The sequence below is a fragment of the Gavia stellata genome, chromosome 8 (assembly GCF_030936135.1).
Source record: "Gavia stellata isolate bGavSte3 chromosome 8, bGavSte3.hap2, whole genome shotgun sequence".
In the NCBI taxonomy this organism is placed as follows: domain Eukaryota; kingdom Metazoa; phylum Chordata; class Aves; order Gaviiformes; family Gaviidae; genus Gavia; species Gavia stellata.
The window spans coordinates 35112608-35130204 of NC_082601.1; positions in this window are offsets into that span (position 1 = coordinate 35112608).

Sequence of the window (17597 nt, forward strand, 5' to 3'; positions counted from 1 at the left end):
GGCGACGACCCCATTGTGTGAAAAGAGGAAAAAAAAAAAAAAGGAAAAATCCCTAAGGGCTGTATTCATACTGTGTCTCGGCCATTCCCTGGCCTGAAACTGGGTCTGAGGGCGAGAAAGCAGTCATTTCTCCCTACCCCCATAAAAACTGCCCAATGCACAGATGAGACAGGGGAGTATTTAGGTCTATATATTACACTCACACACTTCCTGGCAAAATACCCCGCATGAAAAGTTTCCCTACATGTGCTCTTTCCTAAGAAACCAATCACCACATTATCTTTTTGTTATTTTTTTCATGATTGCAAGTAGGCTTTTTCCAAGCTGGGTTGTTTTTAAACAGCAATAAGCTTCAATTCAGCTACAAGCTAACCCTCCGCTCGATAGGTAACAGCGAAGAGGACCTGAACTACGGACGCACAGCCTAAACTCTTCAGTACATAGAAGAAATCCAGCTTACATCACCAGATTCAATGTGATCAGAACCATACAGCAAAGATGCAAAATGCATTTTAAAAGCCTTCTTCATTAAAACACTTTTGTTATTTCAAAGTAAATACAGAAGGAGATTGTATTCTCATGCAGTTTTTCAAATCTGTAACTATACAGATGTTGGAGACAGCTTTTGGGTGAATCCAAAGAACTAGAGTCCTACAGCCCTGCTGATTTATAGAATCATCACTATTTTATTATCTGTAGATTTTCAGAGCAGATGCTTAGCTCCTAACATTTGTCCCACCCTTAAGTTTTTAAATCTGTAAAAATAATGACTGCTTTCATCAGAAGTGGTCAAAACTGCTACAGCAAAATATTTTTCCTCACTGAAAAACTGAAGGCTTGGTCAAAACTCGGTTCTACAGAAACAGTGACAGTCTGATGCAGGTATTCTCAGGAAGATAATTTAGGTTTGGGGTGGTCTGAAAGAGACACAGGCAAGAACCATTCCTGAGCAGCACCATGACCCCATCCTCTCGCCCCGTTCTCACAGAATCACAGAATTGTTAAGGTTGGAAAAGACCTGTAAGATCATCAAGTCCAACCATGAACCCAACCCCACCATGCCCACTAAACCATGTCCCACAATGCCACGTCCACACGTTCCTTGAACACCTCCAGGGATGGTGACTCCACCACCTCCCTGGGCAGCCTGTTCCAATGCTTCACCACTCGCTCAGTAAAGAACTTTTTCCTAATATCCAGCCTGAACCTCCCCTGGCACAACTTGAGGCCATTTCCTCTTGTCCTGTCACTTGGGAGAAGAGACCAACACCCACCTCTCTGCAACCCCCTTTCAGGTAGTTGTAGAGAGCGATGAGGTCTCCCCTCAGCCTCCTCTTCTCCAGACTGAACAACCCCAGTTCCCTCAGCCGCTCCTCATCAGACTTGTGCTCCAGACCCCTCACCAGCTTCGTTGCCCTTCTCTGGACACGCTCCAGCACCTCAATGTCCTTCTTGTAGTGAGGGGCCCAAAACTGAACACAGTATTCGAGGTGCGGCCTCACCAGAGCCGAGTACAGGGGCACGATCACCTCCCTACTCCTGCTGGCCACACCATTTCTGATACAGGCCAGGATGCTGTTGGCCTTCTTGGCCACCTGGGCACACTGCTGGCTCATACTCAGCCGGCTGTCAACCAACACCCCCAGGTCCTTTTCTGCGGGGCAGCTTTCCAGCCACTCATCCCCCAGCCTGTAGTGTTGCATGGGGTTCTGCGGTCAGGTGAATGCTTTGCTCATGACTCAGCTTGCTGTTCTGGGACACAGTTATTGCATTCTTTCCCAATTAATGAAGAAAGAAAGAAAAAGTCATTTCCTTTTACTCCAAATTTAAATAAAGACTAATTTCAAGTTTTTGTAAGGAAAGCAGTTCCTCTCCAGCCAAGACTATTTATCAACAATGCACCCAGAACAGTAAGTAGTATCACAAGACAGTGACTGCAAACATTTCACAGAGAAAGTATCTATTTCAACTTTATACATTAAAATTATCCTAAGTCATTGCATTGGCATGAAAACACAAAATTTTCTACCTCAGAGGTTAAAAATATCCATTTCGTCCAAAGAGAAGCTTCGACACAGGAAAGAAGCACCGCAGCTTTCCTCCCATCGTCCTACCGCTGTGTTTCAAAAGGGTTAACGGTGGCTACTTCTCAGATGCACTCTTCATGCCCATTTGATGCTCAGACTCCTGCAAATAAGAATGTCCACCTGTAACAGCTGGCGATATTTGGTTGCGTTTATTAACACAGATAATATTAAGCATCCTTGTGAGGCTGCCTTGTCCTCCAGGAAATGAAGCCAAAATATCTAGAGTTTTCCCCTGGCCTTTCAGCACTCCATTCTCCCCTTGTTTCAGATCAGTGCGAAAGAAGATATCTCATTACCCATCTTTACTCTGGGGCAATTTTCTATTCTCACACTTTATAAAATGTGAATTAGCAGCCTATCACTATATCTTACGCTCTTTGCTTTGTCCTGGCTTAGTAAGAAACATCGGTCCTGAAACCTGTGTTCTTTCCGTAAAGTAAGTTAGTACAATACAAAGAGTATCACAACTCAATCTAGATTTTTTTTTTTTTTTTTTTACTACATCTACTGGACTACCATAATTATCACTTGACACAATCTGCAGTAAATGAAAAAAAAAAATCTAAACTAAACTAAAAGACATGCCTGGTCACAGATGATCAGGCAGATACCTAGAATTCTTTTCTTTAAGAAACGGCTCATTTCTTAAAGCCAAATGGTATATCCTGGACCATATAAGAGAACAGTGATTATCAGTATTCCTCACACATTCAGGTTCCTTTGAACATTAGATATAACCTAGAGGATATTTAAGGGGAATTTCCAACCGCTGAATCATTAAATGTGCTTTCTTTAGCACGCACATGTCATTCTGAGAGGGCATGGCAGAGGCTTCGTTTGGCAACAGCCTATGGCAATTTCAGAGAGAAAATGGGAATGTGGCTGCATCCCTGTTTTGCAGCTCCCGAATCATGGACTCAGCAGAAGCTGTGGTGACATCCGTGTACATCAGAGCAGTTTAGGAGCTGCTTATTTACAGATGACCCTTCTTTTCTTTTTCGCCTTTTCTTTTTTTGGACATTTCCACAGGGTAAATTACAGTATCTTGATTACAGCCTTAAAGCTTACAGCTTCACACTCCAAGCAAGTAAACCAACTGTAAAACTAGCTGTTGCTAAGATTGCAAGGGCAAAACTGTGGCGATTCAGGGACCCATTTTGATTGACAAACCACGAATCAAACACGCATCAGTCCTTAGATCTGCCTGTGACAATCCCAGGCAATTAGAAGAGCACTAGTTAATGGCTAGAAGTACCTCCTAGCCAACCTTGCTGAGAAAAGACGGCAAAGAATAGCCGAACCAGGCACTTCAGAGAACAAAACCAGAACTACTGTGAATCATAATTTGTACTGCCTGTCAGGATATGCAGCAAGGCAGAATAGTAATCTAGTCTCAGTTGCGTCCATGGCTCTAGGATGAGATTAGTTCACTAGAAATACAGAAACGTCTGACATTATTAGATAAAATTGGATGGGAGTTAAAAGTGCTCTCAAATGCATTTAGTTAGTTGAACCATGCATTTAAATACCATAATTAACAAATCCGTACTTAAGACAGATATTATTATTTATAACTTAAAATTAGCTTTCAATAGGTTAAAAAAAAAAAGGAGAAAACAAAACCGATCCTTGTTTTTCTTAATCTCTCTTTCAGACACCAAGGATAGTTACTGATTGACGTGTTTTATTATTTCATATTTGTTTGGATATACAATTCTCATATATGGAGAGATTAACTATGTGACATCAAATTATTCCTGTTCACAAATGAGGAAATTGAGTCAGCAAGAATAACTCAACAATTCCTTGACAGAGCTGAAAACAGAATTTAGATGTCCATGTTTCTGATCTCATGCTTAGCCACAAGACCAAGCTTAGCCATTTTTCCTATACTCAGTGAGAAAATTCTGTGCACTCATAAAATGTTGCAGCTATACCTCTGTTCTAAATCAGTGGGACTGAGTGCAAACCAGAAGTTTTGGGAATATACCCCACAGTAGTTATAATACTTTTCCACTTCAAGCAAAAAAAACAGTACGGGTAAGACGACGACAGGAAATCTTGCTCTAAGACTGAGCACAGGGATTTAACAGTAATAGTCTCTGGCTTCTTTGTTATGGAAAATGGCCACAGGTTTGAGCTCTGTCTGGACACAACTGAATGATTCAACAAACAAGCTGCCAGTCGTCCAGAGAATTCCAGTTTTGTGACTGGAAAACCAGAAAGCAAAGACTGTACATGAATACAGCTCATCCTTCACCCACCTGTGGCAAATTAAATTGCATGCAAGTTAGAACGAACAAGCAGTGGCTCTGTATAGCCACATGCTGGAATGCTCTTCAGGTACTTTGGAAAGCATCGGTTAATTCAGTACTGAGGTAGATCATCTGTCTTCTCCAACTGTGGATCTTATACAGGATTTGTATTTCCATCTGTCAAAACACTGTCAGCTTTCCATTTTGCCATAATGTCTCCTCATTTTGCCAAATAGGGACTTTCCCTTTTTGTCCAGAGGCAGCAATATGCCTTCAATTAGCATGGTATTTTTCTCCTTTGCAGCAAAGACCTGCGTAAGACAGCCCGAGGGTCTACACTTAGAATTCAAGAGAAGAGGTCGCCCCAGGGGAGATTTCACCCTGTCTGTTTGCATTAAGCACAGGACAGGATCTGAGAGGCAGCATTCACTTTTTTTCTGGCTAATTCAGGCTTGAAATCAGCTTGGTACATGATGCAAGCTACCAAAGTCCCCAAACCTAACTGGTACGGTTAATGCTAACGGCCCTGTGATAGCCAAGAAACGCCCAGTATGGAGGTGGCTCAGCTCCCACCTCGTCCTGCCACACACCAGGCTCTGGGAGCTGAGTGCTCCCTGGAGACATGAACATACTCGGGCCTCTCAAAAGGCACATCTGGAAAAGCCCCCCTGTCAATGCAAACACTGGCAAGATCTTTACATTAGCACGACCGAGTTACAACGGGAACATGTCAGAAGTTTCGTTTCCACAGTTCTTCCCTTTGAAAACACATTTAAAAACTGACTGGGTATAAATCTGGGGGAAGCTGATTGAATTCAACAGAATTTCCCGGATATGGGTTCGGGTGTCCTCCTCAGCAGCCAGCAGGGAGGAAGGATGGAAAAACGCCGGGAGAATTCAACACTGGCAGACTCAGCAGCTCTGTGAGCCCGTTGTAGAAGGGCACATCCTCAGTCTGATCCAGTGGTCTCAGCAGCCGGACCCAATCGTCACTAGGCAGAATGAACCCCCGTGCCGGTTCATCTCCTCTGAAGGGCTGAGCACCTCCTTCTTACGTACGTGGGTGATTATTTTCTGATTTCTCTTCGTAAGTACCTGGGATGCAGTGCACAGAAAAAGGGACTCCCCAGGGAATCAAGTACTACACTGTCCGATGGACTCACTAGCTGCTGGATCAGCACACTGACTCACAAAACCAGGAGTCCCCAAACAAATTTTCTTCTCTTCCTATTTTTTAAACAAACCATATACAACTTTCCCTGCTAACCTGCCTTCGTAACTCCTCCCAGTATGGATTCCTCAGTCAAGCTACCCAAACGTCTCTGGTTTTGAGTTCAAGAGTAAGTACATCCACTAAAATTAAGGAAAACACAGAAAAAAAAAAACGTCAAACATAAGAAAGCTATGAGAATCTTCTGAACTGTCACCCCATAATTCTGCAAACGTGGAACATATTTCAAGAGCTTAAGGAAGAGTTTGCTCAGAGGTAATGCCTGCGATTTCAGACTTCCTAAATAATATTCACACACACCCCCAAAGGATTATACTGTTGATGATACAGAACAGGAGAAAGTCCCATTTTTCCTAGTATAACAAATTAATATTTCCTCCCTCTGAAAAATAAACTTTTTGGAGACACTGCTGCTTGCATCCCTTCACAAGCACCCCCCTCAAGCAAACCATAAAAAGCGTATCTAAGGGAGGGAAAAGCCCAGTGTCCTGCAAGATTCAAAAGTTCATGTCAGATCAGTCATCACGTTAAGTGGCAAGGGAAAAATCTTCAGTTTGAAACCTAGGGAGCACTAGGGAGAAGAGTCTCTTTGTGCACCGAAAGACAAATGTCACCAGTAATGTATTTGCGCTGCGATCTCCGTGCATACAGGGATATACAGCCTGAAAATCTTTGCATCAGGGTAATTATGGATATTCTTTTCCCATTTTATATACTTCTCACAGAACTCTTTGATTTTGTAATGTATGTGTTTTTGTGGATTCCCAAGCACAATATGTAATGTGTTAAAGACAGAGTTGCACTTATACTGAGATTTCTAACTACACATTTGTGGAGATCCTCCTTCCCGCAGGCATATGAACATAGCGATGACATGTTCTTGTCCATTGTATGGTTCTCTGTTATCGAGGACTCTGCTTAGAAGGGAAACTTGTACTTGGATTAAGGGTATTGGACTACGACTATTCTGGCAAACAAAATTACTCCACACAAAAGCATTGGAATTGAACTGTAGGTATGTGCAAACTTATTTGCAGAATAAAACCAAGTATATTATAATAATAAATCCTGCATGTCACATACTGAGGCTTAACAAGTTGCTGCAGACGGGGAATGACCATTCCTGTGTGGTAGTATTTCTACAATATATTTATCAAGACTTCTAATGAGGAGTTATGCTTTATTATTATTTTCCCCACTATTTAAAAATGGTCTGCAATTTACACTAGAATTTAAAAAATGACAGCCCACTTCTTACAAAAGTAACTGACAGAAGACGGTGTTAGAAAAGGAGTTGCACCATTTAAACCAAAAGAAGTTTTAAAGAGAACGACCTGGGTCTTTAACAGGAGACTGTGAAATCTTGACAAAGACCTTATAAAAGGTCTCATCACAAATACTAATACCAAACAATGTACATGTAGTTACATACGAAGAAGTTATTTTGTGTATATTTCCTTTAATTATGAATTATTATCTCACCTTTGTGATTTCCTTAAAGAAGAGTTTAAACAGGAACTGACTATGCAAGTTTTAGGCTGTGGACTCAAAACCTTTTTGACTCCAAGCAAAAGTGCAGACAGATGGACAATTCAGCCAAACTCTTTGCTGGCTATCCACCAGCCTATGAATGGTAGCAACAATGAAAGCAGTATAAATAATAAAGAGAAGTGCAGCATGGAAAAATCAATGGCTAAAGAAATCAGAAATAAGATATTTCTGGAAGTTCCATCTTAATAATTTTATAAACCTGAGAGCCCTCCACTTCGCCTGCTAGCTAAAGAGATCGACTTATCTAGGGCACATAAGGACAATTTTTTCTTCCAACTTAATTGCAAGAAAAGCCTGTGGAAGGTAATCCAACTGGGATGGATGTGACTGTACATGCCAGACAGACACTGCCAGCACCAGAGTTCTATGTTCCCCAGATGTTAACTACCCACTGGAGATTATGCACGTCTTATGTGCAGGGAAATAGCAATTTCTTTGTTCTCCAGCTTTATTTCAACATAGTGAACTCTTTAGGAGTGCAAATTTTTGCCAACAAGAAGCAAATTAATAACATATGTACATGGTGTGTTTCTGCTTCCATCATAGGTGAATGCAGTGCTTGTAAGAGATGCTATTTGCAACCTTCTTGAAGCAAGGGTCTTGAATCCAGCCCCAGCTACACCAGCGCAAAACAACTGCAATTCTACTGGAAGAAGCAAAGCAACAGTGAAGTAACTGATGCCTCAGCCAAACTTTTAACTCTGTCCAAACAGAAACAGAGCAAACGCATCAATGCAACTTCCCTCTACATTGCCCTATTAACTCCTCATCAATGCAGTCACTCAAGCTATTCCACTACCTGTTTGAACCCAAGAATATACTTTATCACATGTCACCAGATTAATCGCTAGTCTGTCAAAATGTAACTTACATGAACACTTCCAGCATTCACTGATTGATTATGATTTAGCTATTCTCTGTGATTATTATTCTGTGTAAAATGAGGATTCTCATTTTTACACAAACAAAATGTACACATTGTAATCAAATTCTATATATTTATGGCATTTGGTCTTATGCATGTGTTGTCATATGTATTACAAACCATTTGCTTTCATAGATCTCATGAGTAGACAGTCACTGTCTTTTCTTCAAAACATCCACTTTGTTATTTCATATTCATTCATTAAGAAACACCCTTATTGTGCGAGTAATAAGCCATCCTTATCTCCAATACTGGTTTAACTAAAAAGGCCCTGCTACTTTTTGAAGGACTGCAGCCAGTGAAGTGCATAAACCACGTTCATGTTTAAGTACTATTCCTAAATGTGTGCTTATTTGAAGCAGAAAAGCTGGGCTGAACCAGGCTTTGAATGTTGAAAATACACTCTGTAGAATCTATAATAACTGCTTAATAAAGATCACTATTTTTCTTCCTCAAACAGATGCAGAGGCTTGGGGCTGACTGGCCCACAAGCCCTGGGTATTGTGCCCACCTCCAACATAAGTAAGAAAAGGCAAAGAGAGAAGGATATAAATTAAAACCTTGTGCCAAGTCATTTTGGGGGTATTACCCACCAGACCACAACAAGTCTGAAGGTCACATTTGACGTGTATAAAGAGAGGTATTTCTAACAGACACTTACTAAACAAGAAGACTGGCTACCTGCTTTAGACAGCCCTGAACAAACATTAATTGAAACCTTCTGTAGGACATGTTATCTCTGAAGTAACTAAAGATGTTCAGTTGACTTTGGACTAAATTACCCAACAGCTTCCACACAGAAAAAGCTCCTTCGTGAAAGAAAGTGATTTACTGTTTTAATATAACACGCAACTAGAAGGGCTCACACATGACCCTAAGGTTTCTATAATTATTCTCTTTAGGAAAGCACAACTGAGAGAGAGAAAATAGCTAGAAAGCTGCCGTTTCATCTGCATAACTTGTCTGTGAGCTCTGAAGCACCTGCTTAAGGGATGAATTACTCTTTTTGCCTTAAAAAAATTAATGAAAGAGGGAGTCCTGAGAGAAAGAGATAAAAAAGGAATCTTCCCTCCAGCACATCACCCATACCAGGAGCCAGTGAGAGTTAGATGCATTGTACTTACTAGAGCACAAGGATTGTTCCTGCCGTACATCTTATAAATACTGGGAAACAGATGAGAGAAAAGGGTGCCTGCCCCTCTTCTCCATCCCATTTGCTTCTTACGCCTATACAAAAAGAATGAAAAGAGTCCAGATTGGTCAAAGTTGCTTGCTGTACTGCCTCTTATATCTAGCAGTTACCTCAGCAGGGACAACGCCAGAAAAACTCACTATAGGATGCATGATGAGGGTTATGGCACCGTACTTTACAGGGAACCATTTTGTGTAATGGTTTAGCATCATATTAAGCGTGCTGTCAAAGTCAATGATGTGTCAGCAAGGCCATGGAACTGAGCAGGCTGTTGAAACACAGGACAACAAGCAGTGTAAAAAGGCAACGGAGAAGCAGATACTGAGGATACGTATGCTATTCAAGCCCTTGAAAAGAACACTCATGGCAAGGCAGTTTCTGTGATCCGATGAAAGGATGGATAAAATGCATTTACCATGGTGCAAGAATTAGGGCTGGTAGCTTTATCAAGATAGCATAGCAGAAAAGATAGCAAAGTCTCCAAAAGGCTGGATTCTTTATTGCAAACAAAGCTGGTAGACTTCAAGTAAAACTACGTAGGCTATAATGAATGTTTTTGACTGTAGGGAGAAAAATGAATGGCTTGAGTCCAGAAACTGTCTCTGCCTACACACAGAACTAGGTCTGTAGGAGATCCTTATTCAGCACGTTTCCTACAAAAGACATTCATTTACATTTTCTTGTTTAAAGAATAGATAACTTTCTCCATGTGAGAAATTCCAGCAGACACGGGCTCGGAGGAATGAACGAGCACTGCAGAGGCCACTGCACATTTCATACAAACACTCACAGACTGTTGCCACTTTGAGATCTCAAAGCTCTTGAGAAAATGCATTGTTGGTTTGTTGGGTTTTTTTAAGAGCAGAAAGTCGGATATCAACCCTGATTAGTCTGCAGTTGCTCACCTCCTGACAGTGCAGTTTGAGAGGCACGAGGTCTTAATCAAGCTCAGATGTAAGGAAGGCTTTCTTTTAAAGTCTATCAATGTTAATGAACAACTCGGTCTTGTTAATGAACAACTCGGTCTTGTTTAAACATCCAGACTGTGATATGGGCAAGTATCTGAGTTTATCATGTCCTCAATCTTTTGAACAGCCTGATTTTATTTGCTAAGCATTGGTCAGGCCAAAAGGAATGAGCTTATCCTGAATGGCGGTGGCTGAACTTGAAGTCTGGACTTCAGATAGTAAAACATTCAGGATTTGATGCAATTTTGCCTCAGCCACCTATGCCAAGTTTTGGGCTGTCCTTGTAAACCAAGAGACTAAAAGAAACTGTCCCGGAGCCTTACTGGAAAACACAAAGGCACATTCTCACTCTAAAAGGCTTTTAGTTTGTGCTTCTGTATCTCAAAGCTAAAAAGAGATGCTGAATCTTTGTGCCAAAGGTAACAGTACAAACACAACTGGATGTACTGTTAGCTAGGGTTTTGCTATTCCTTGTGCGTGTTAGGAGCAGAGGGTTCCAAATTAAAAGCCATACTGAAAATCCAGAAACTAAATACCACATCAGTTTTAAAAACAAACCCTTCAGAAAACTAGTCTCTTCACCTCATTTATAAGGTGAATTTATATAGGTTCATTTTATCCTTCGATTATTTCTTTACTGGTTTTTGATTATGCCAGTAGTCTACAGCTGCAATATTGTTGCAAAAACCATACAGGTGTTTAATTTAAAATAAAAAGGCTTATCTGCAATTTTTTTAATCATGAAATTGTTTCTACTAATATTAGATTTTTATGAAGTCTTTTGAACTCATACTTTTCATATATAGTGGTTCAGATCATACACTAAAATATCTCTTGTGAAATTAGAATAGCCCTGCATAATTATTAATCCACTAAAACAAGGCTTTTCAAATGCTTATTCACTGATCTGTTCTGTGTACTGTTGCACAACAGCTTCTCATGTATTTATTAATCACGGACATACCACTGTTGAAATATTCAGTACGTTACACTGGGACTTCCCACTCCTTCCCTCAGGGTAGGCTCCTTTCTTACTGCTCTGGCTCACTCTGCATCTGTATTACTGGCTTTTTCAGTAATACTGCAGTTTTATCTTTGAAGTTTTTGAAGAACAAAGTTGCAGCAGAGAGATGTGCATAGAAAGAGGTATGAAATACCAATTAATACGTTCAGCCAACTGCAGAAACAAAGCCCTATCTTCTGCAAGCAAAATTCCACTAATTAAGGGGCAAGTGCACTCTTACTTGCCAGTGATACTCATTTAGTCCTCTACATTCCTTCCAACTGGAGTGGAAAAGGGTTGCAGCTACTTCTGCAGCCTCTTATCCTTCTTGCCTTTTCAGCCCTCGCTGCAACCAAACTTTTAGGAAATCTAGTGAAATTCATGTTCAGCAAATAAACTGTTTTCTGAAAACCATGCTCTAAGACTGGAGTTTTGCAGGTATCAGGTGGTGAAGGACTTCACCTTTTAGGTTGATCCTGCAGCTACATTAACACTTCCTCAGGAAAGTCTGGTTTTGTTCCAAAGCTCTTATCTCCAAACACAGCTCACCACTCCAAATACAACACATCATGAAGCTCAGATTCAAAGCTGTTTACATAAAGATGTGATGGAAATGTCATTGTCAACATAATCGTCCCTTGTCCACATTACATGGATATTTCAAAACAGACACCCGTTTCAGGGAATTTTGTTTAGAATAATTTTATCTCTGTACTTAAGAAAAAGTACATAGCAAGACAAACTTCCTGAAGCCCAAGCAGAGTAGGATCATGCCACTGCTTCACACAGGGTTAAATTGACCACTACACTGGTATCCAACACGAGAACACCCAATTATCACTTAAATAGCAAATTTTTCCTTTAGCACACACAGCTTGCCTGTCCTCATTAACAGAAGACTATGACACAGCTGAGGAAACTGCTCCCCTCAACTTATATTTTCCTAAAGGATCCACAGAAATGTAAGCTTAGTAAGAGAAAGGAAGAGAGAAACAGTCTGCCCCCAGATGCCAGCTGACCTTTTAAACTTAGAAGAATACCTACCAGATACTGCGGCTCAAACCCATGGATAGGGGTCTCCAGACTGCCTCTGAACCACCTTTGATATGGCCAATGGTATAGTCATGGCAGAACGGAGCGTAAAAAGGACTGCTTGCATGACCTGAAGTCATGTTTTAGTCTTTTCTCGGGCATTCCCTTAGAGCTGGTGTTTTAAGGCATAATCACTCATTTAATTTGATATTAAGCGATTTTTAATTTTAACTAGGGAGACCATGTATACCTATAGTCTTTAAAAAAATGCTAATCACTCATCTTAGATGTCACATTTTTTCAGCTGGCACTTAAAAAGTAAACAAAAAAGAGAAATCCTGCTCATCTAGTTGTGTCCTTCCATTGTCTGTGTTAAGAAATCTTGAGCAGCAGCTCCTTCCCCCCCACTTCCTTGTTAACCAGTTGGCTATAGCTGATTTCAAACATAACCACAATCTATGGTAACTCATTTTATTTGCACAAGGGATGCATTAAATATTGTCTTATTCTCTTTCTTCAGTGTATTCTTCCTAAAAAAGAAGAAAACATTACATATTCCAGCTCCACAGGATGCCAAACATAGACATCTCCTGAGCAAACATAATAAATTACTCAGTGTAATAACTATAAAGACAAGAATAAGATTACAAGAAAACATCCTCTACAGCTGTAAACACTAGCTGCAAGGCTTAATATTCACCACCATAACATTCTCATGCTGGGCCTATTCCGATCCCTCCTCTTCTCATTGCTAAAGCAAGCAGAATTTTTTTCCATTATTATGGAACTCCTATGTACCATTTTTGCAGAGAGGAAGGGACATGTGTTGACAAATGAGTCTGAAAGCCAAATCAAAACTAACCCAGGATCATGCACCTCTTGTTTTAAGGTTTGACACCCCCCCAAAAAAAAGAAAAAAATTTTAAAAAAAGAAAAATCAGAAGTGAATAGCCTGGGGAGTTTCTGCTTTGGCAGAACTAGAGTAAGGCTGTAGCCAAACACATTGCTACTGGCATCCAGTCTTGGAAATTTTAAGCCAGCGAAACCATAGCTTGCTTCAGTATAATTAAAACAGATGCTCAAAGCAGGGACTGTAAGGCTAAGTGAAGAAACTATACAAATGTATTTTAATAATCAAAATGTCTTGAGCAATCAGGAGAAGGGGAGAATGGTATTTCTATGCTTTGAAACTAAACCAGGAAAATTGAAAAAAAAAAATACGCACAGTAGTAATTAGATGATAATTCTCCCCCATGCCCTAAAACAGCCAATTTGGACTACTGCTATGTATTGAATCCTGTATTCTATAGGTCTTAATTTTTGCAGCCATGCATCTTTCTCAAACATGCAAAGATTTTACAAAGAATTATAAGCCATCAACTAAGGTCTGCCTAAATACATGCATTGCCAGTCTCTTTAGAACACTGTTAGACATTTTGATGTCATTGCTCAGATGGGCAAACTTAGATCTACATGGAAAGCGTTCATAGTGTTATCCACTACATGTGCTTCACTATAGCTGCTTTGTCTTGATTGTGGTGGGGAAAAAAGCCATTAATTTAATGATTGGTTATGGAAAGCTCATGTCTAAAACCGTTAGGGTCATCTCAGCTGTTCTTGTCAAGCTCCATAGGGTCACCATAGGAAACAATTATCACTTTATAAGAAAATGTGAATTTCCGTCCAGCTTGTTCAATTTCTAATGGAGTTTGGACGTGTCTGTTCATTCTGCTATTTTGAAGTCACTCTCCTCATTTTTTTAATGACTTTATAAACAGAGCTATGAACAGGGCTATTATCTCATGGATAGAGCACTACGTCTGATTTCCATTTGTATTAAATACTCCTTATGACTCCCCTCCAGCTGTATAGAGGACCTTCAAGGAATAGTATGAAACTCAGCCTGACTAAGGCCCATTGACAATGCCAGAATGAAGTAAAGGGGTCTCATTAGAAAGAAAGAAGTTAGGCTCCCTAGGATTTAAAGTAAAAAAAAAAAAAGTGATCTAGAAGCCATACACACCAGTTCTTTCTTCATGGATGGCAATGATCTATATAGTGACATTTCAGCTACAAATTCTGTATTTGTTAGCAATATTAAGCAATAGCTTTCTAGTCTTGTGTTCCGAATTGGTGCATACTGTTGTCCTCAAAATGCTATAGTGGACTTGTGGCAGGGAAGTTACCAGAATCCCTGACTTCCAAGGCTTAGGCATGGGTAATTTGGTGGCAGAATGAGGGTTATTCAGACCACAGCATTTCTACAATCATGTTATGTAAGTCCATGTGGATAAGATACAGGTACGGCATGTAAGATACAGGTACAGCATACAAGATACAGGATAAAAGAAACCCCCTTTATCCAGCCTACAGCACAGTTCCTGCACTCCTCGAGATCAATGGTAAAAGAAGCTTCCTACAGCCTCTCCTCAGAGAAATCTGACGGGGACCATAAATCAGGTCAATATGTTAAAGTTGTTAAAAGTATGAATAGAAGTACTAACCTATTTCAGATCCAGGATATTCTAAATTGCTTTACTGAAACACTCCCAATGGCTGCAGACTGAGCTCTGCTCTGCTAGTCGCAGAACCCAGAGGCATCAAAAACTGCTCATGGGCAAAACCGTCCTCTGCTGTACACTTCCAGCCATTTTTAACATCACTGTTTCAGTGTACTGAGCAGTCTGGTTTCTAGGCATTACACAGACTAATTGTTCCACATGCTAAGAGATTTTCTATATGTCCCAGGCAGATCTACCTTGTCTTCTTACCTTAACTTTGAATAAACAGATGATTATTTTACCGTGATGCTTTTTGTTGAATGTATTTATCAGAAAATATCACTTATTTTATCACTAATTGGGAATGAATGTGAATCTAGCAAGTATCTCACAGACGTTGTAAAATTACATTCCAAAGTGTCTTCAGATTTTCAGAAAAAGGACAGAAGACATGTCAGTCCAGAAGGCAAAGGATTGGTCTTGTGATCAAATTTAAGATACCAATTCTCTATTTGTCAAAATTATTTGGTTAGCCTTACCATGCATCTTATACAGTATAACAATACAATGCAGAAAATAAAAAACACCATTCATTCACCACGTAATTTTTCACACACATAGAAAATCTATACTTGATAATATAGAGTAGCACTACCCAGTCTGAAAATCTGGTAGCCAGGCTATCTCTAGTGATCTCATGATTCTGCTATGATTCATGAATATAGAAATCCATTAAAATGCTTTCATTAATCCCTGATGCTTTTACTGTATGCAAAAGGCACGCAGCTTAAATACCGAATTATACAATAGGCTTTAACCTTCTGCATGACTCCCTCCTGAGTCTTATTGGTTTAGGAAGGGAAACGAATGATGAATTTGAACTATGTCAATGAAAAATTAGAGACAAGTTAGGGCAAAATGTTTTGCAAGACACGACTATCACGACTATCACATTTGAGTGAATAAACAATATTCTGAAGGCCACGGTTCATCACCTTTTTATATGAATGGGAAAGCATTCAGCTTTACCTTGCTGAAAATAGGTGCGCAACACCCGTACAAACTGGCGCAGACAGGAGCTGAGGAACAAAAATGAAAGTAGTATGTTAGGGGAGGGTAACAGTTTATTAAAAATGAGCAATTTGTCTGTATTTCCCCCCCAACAGTCATTGATGCTCATTTACGTGCAATGTTACATGATTGCTTTTGTTGTTGTTGCTCTGAAGACAGTCACCTTGTAAAAATTAGGTTCCATTCCTTGTGTTTTCATTAAGCTAGCCATTAACAAAAACAGAAAAGAAAAATAAAAGATCACACAGCGAACAACAAAGGTACACACTAACTCACCAGCTCTACCTTCCCACTGAAAAGCGCCGATCGCTGTCCTGCGTAGCTGCTTCCAGAGCCGTTGGAACTGGTTCTACTCACAGGAATCAAGAGAAATAATAAAATGCAGCCTTAAAAATGAAACACTTTTGTGAACTTCAGGATACGGTTTTCCACCCCCTACACCCTTCTGGCTGCCTCCTTTCGAGTGGCAGTAATCAGGCGACTGCAAATAGAGGTGAGCTAGAGGCAGCCCCAGTAGCTAGCCAACTGCCACCGTTCTCAGGCTGTCTGAAGCGTTCCGTTGCTTCTAGCTCCCTGCCACCTCAACAGTATTCACTCTTACCTGATGAAGTGCTTCGTGGGCTTACCCAAAAGTCTTCAAAATACCCAGGAGCTACTGGGAAAACAGCTGCCCATCAACATGAGCGCGTAGGAAATCTGCTGAACCGATGTAGCTGGAGCGGCTGCTCCGGGCTCACCGGGGCTGGGCCACGCTGCCACCTACAAAGAGTTAACCAGTCTGGTGAGACACCCTGTCCTTTCTGCAGCTCTGCCTTCACCACCACCACCATCAAGCCGTTCCACAGCAAGACAACTCACACAGCTGCTCTTTCGTCAAACCCTCACAGAGAGGAGCCACGCGAGGCTTTCGCCCCGGCGGAAACACTCGAGGCCGGCATCCGTGCTAGGTCTCTGCCGCTGGCCCCTCAGCCCCATGCAAGCACCACTTCTGTCTCAAGCTGTTCGCTGGGGTAAATACCTCTTCTTTGTCTCCGCTGTGATCCTGTGATTCGGTTAGCCGTGGGGTTTTACGGGGAAGCATCTCCCTGCAGGTAGCTACTCCGCCAGAAAGCACTCCCCGCTTCTCCGGCAAACACGTTGCCTCAGATGCCCAACACCACCGCCTTGGATCAAGCAATTTCACTTTTGTTACTGACGCCTAGAAAACAACCAGCACATTCACCTTTTAAAGTTCACTGCAGTAACTTTAAATTAATCAGAACAAGGGAAAACAGAAAGAAACAAAAAAAAAAGACATTGCACCTAAGGAAGCAGCGTTTGCACCACAGGAGGTTTGCCTGCAAGGTTGTTTCAAACCTAAATCAGCACCTGCCATCTTGTTCTCTCCAACGCCACCAAAAGTTTTGCCCAGCTCTACTGAACATTTAAAGCAGCACAATCACGACAGCAAGTCCTGTAGAATTCAGTGACAAACGTTTTCCAGAACAAAGACAACATACATCTATAAATTTAAAAACCAAGTAATAAAAATAATTTTTCAGGTGTCCTTTTGTAATATAAAATCAAAACGGTCACATTTTTCTTTTTTTTTCCTTTCTTATTTTTTAGGATAAGTTCTAAATTGACTGTTGTGCTGGAAATACATTGAGGAGTAGTCATTCTTCTCATTCAGATTTGAAAGATTAACTCTTCAATTATTAAACTGCATCCATAGCCAATGTCTTGGTGTGCAGTCTATTTTTAAAAGCACATGAAAGATTAGTGTAACCAGAATACCTGGA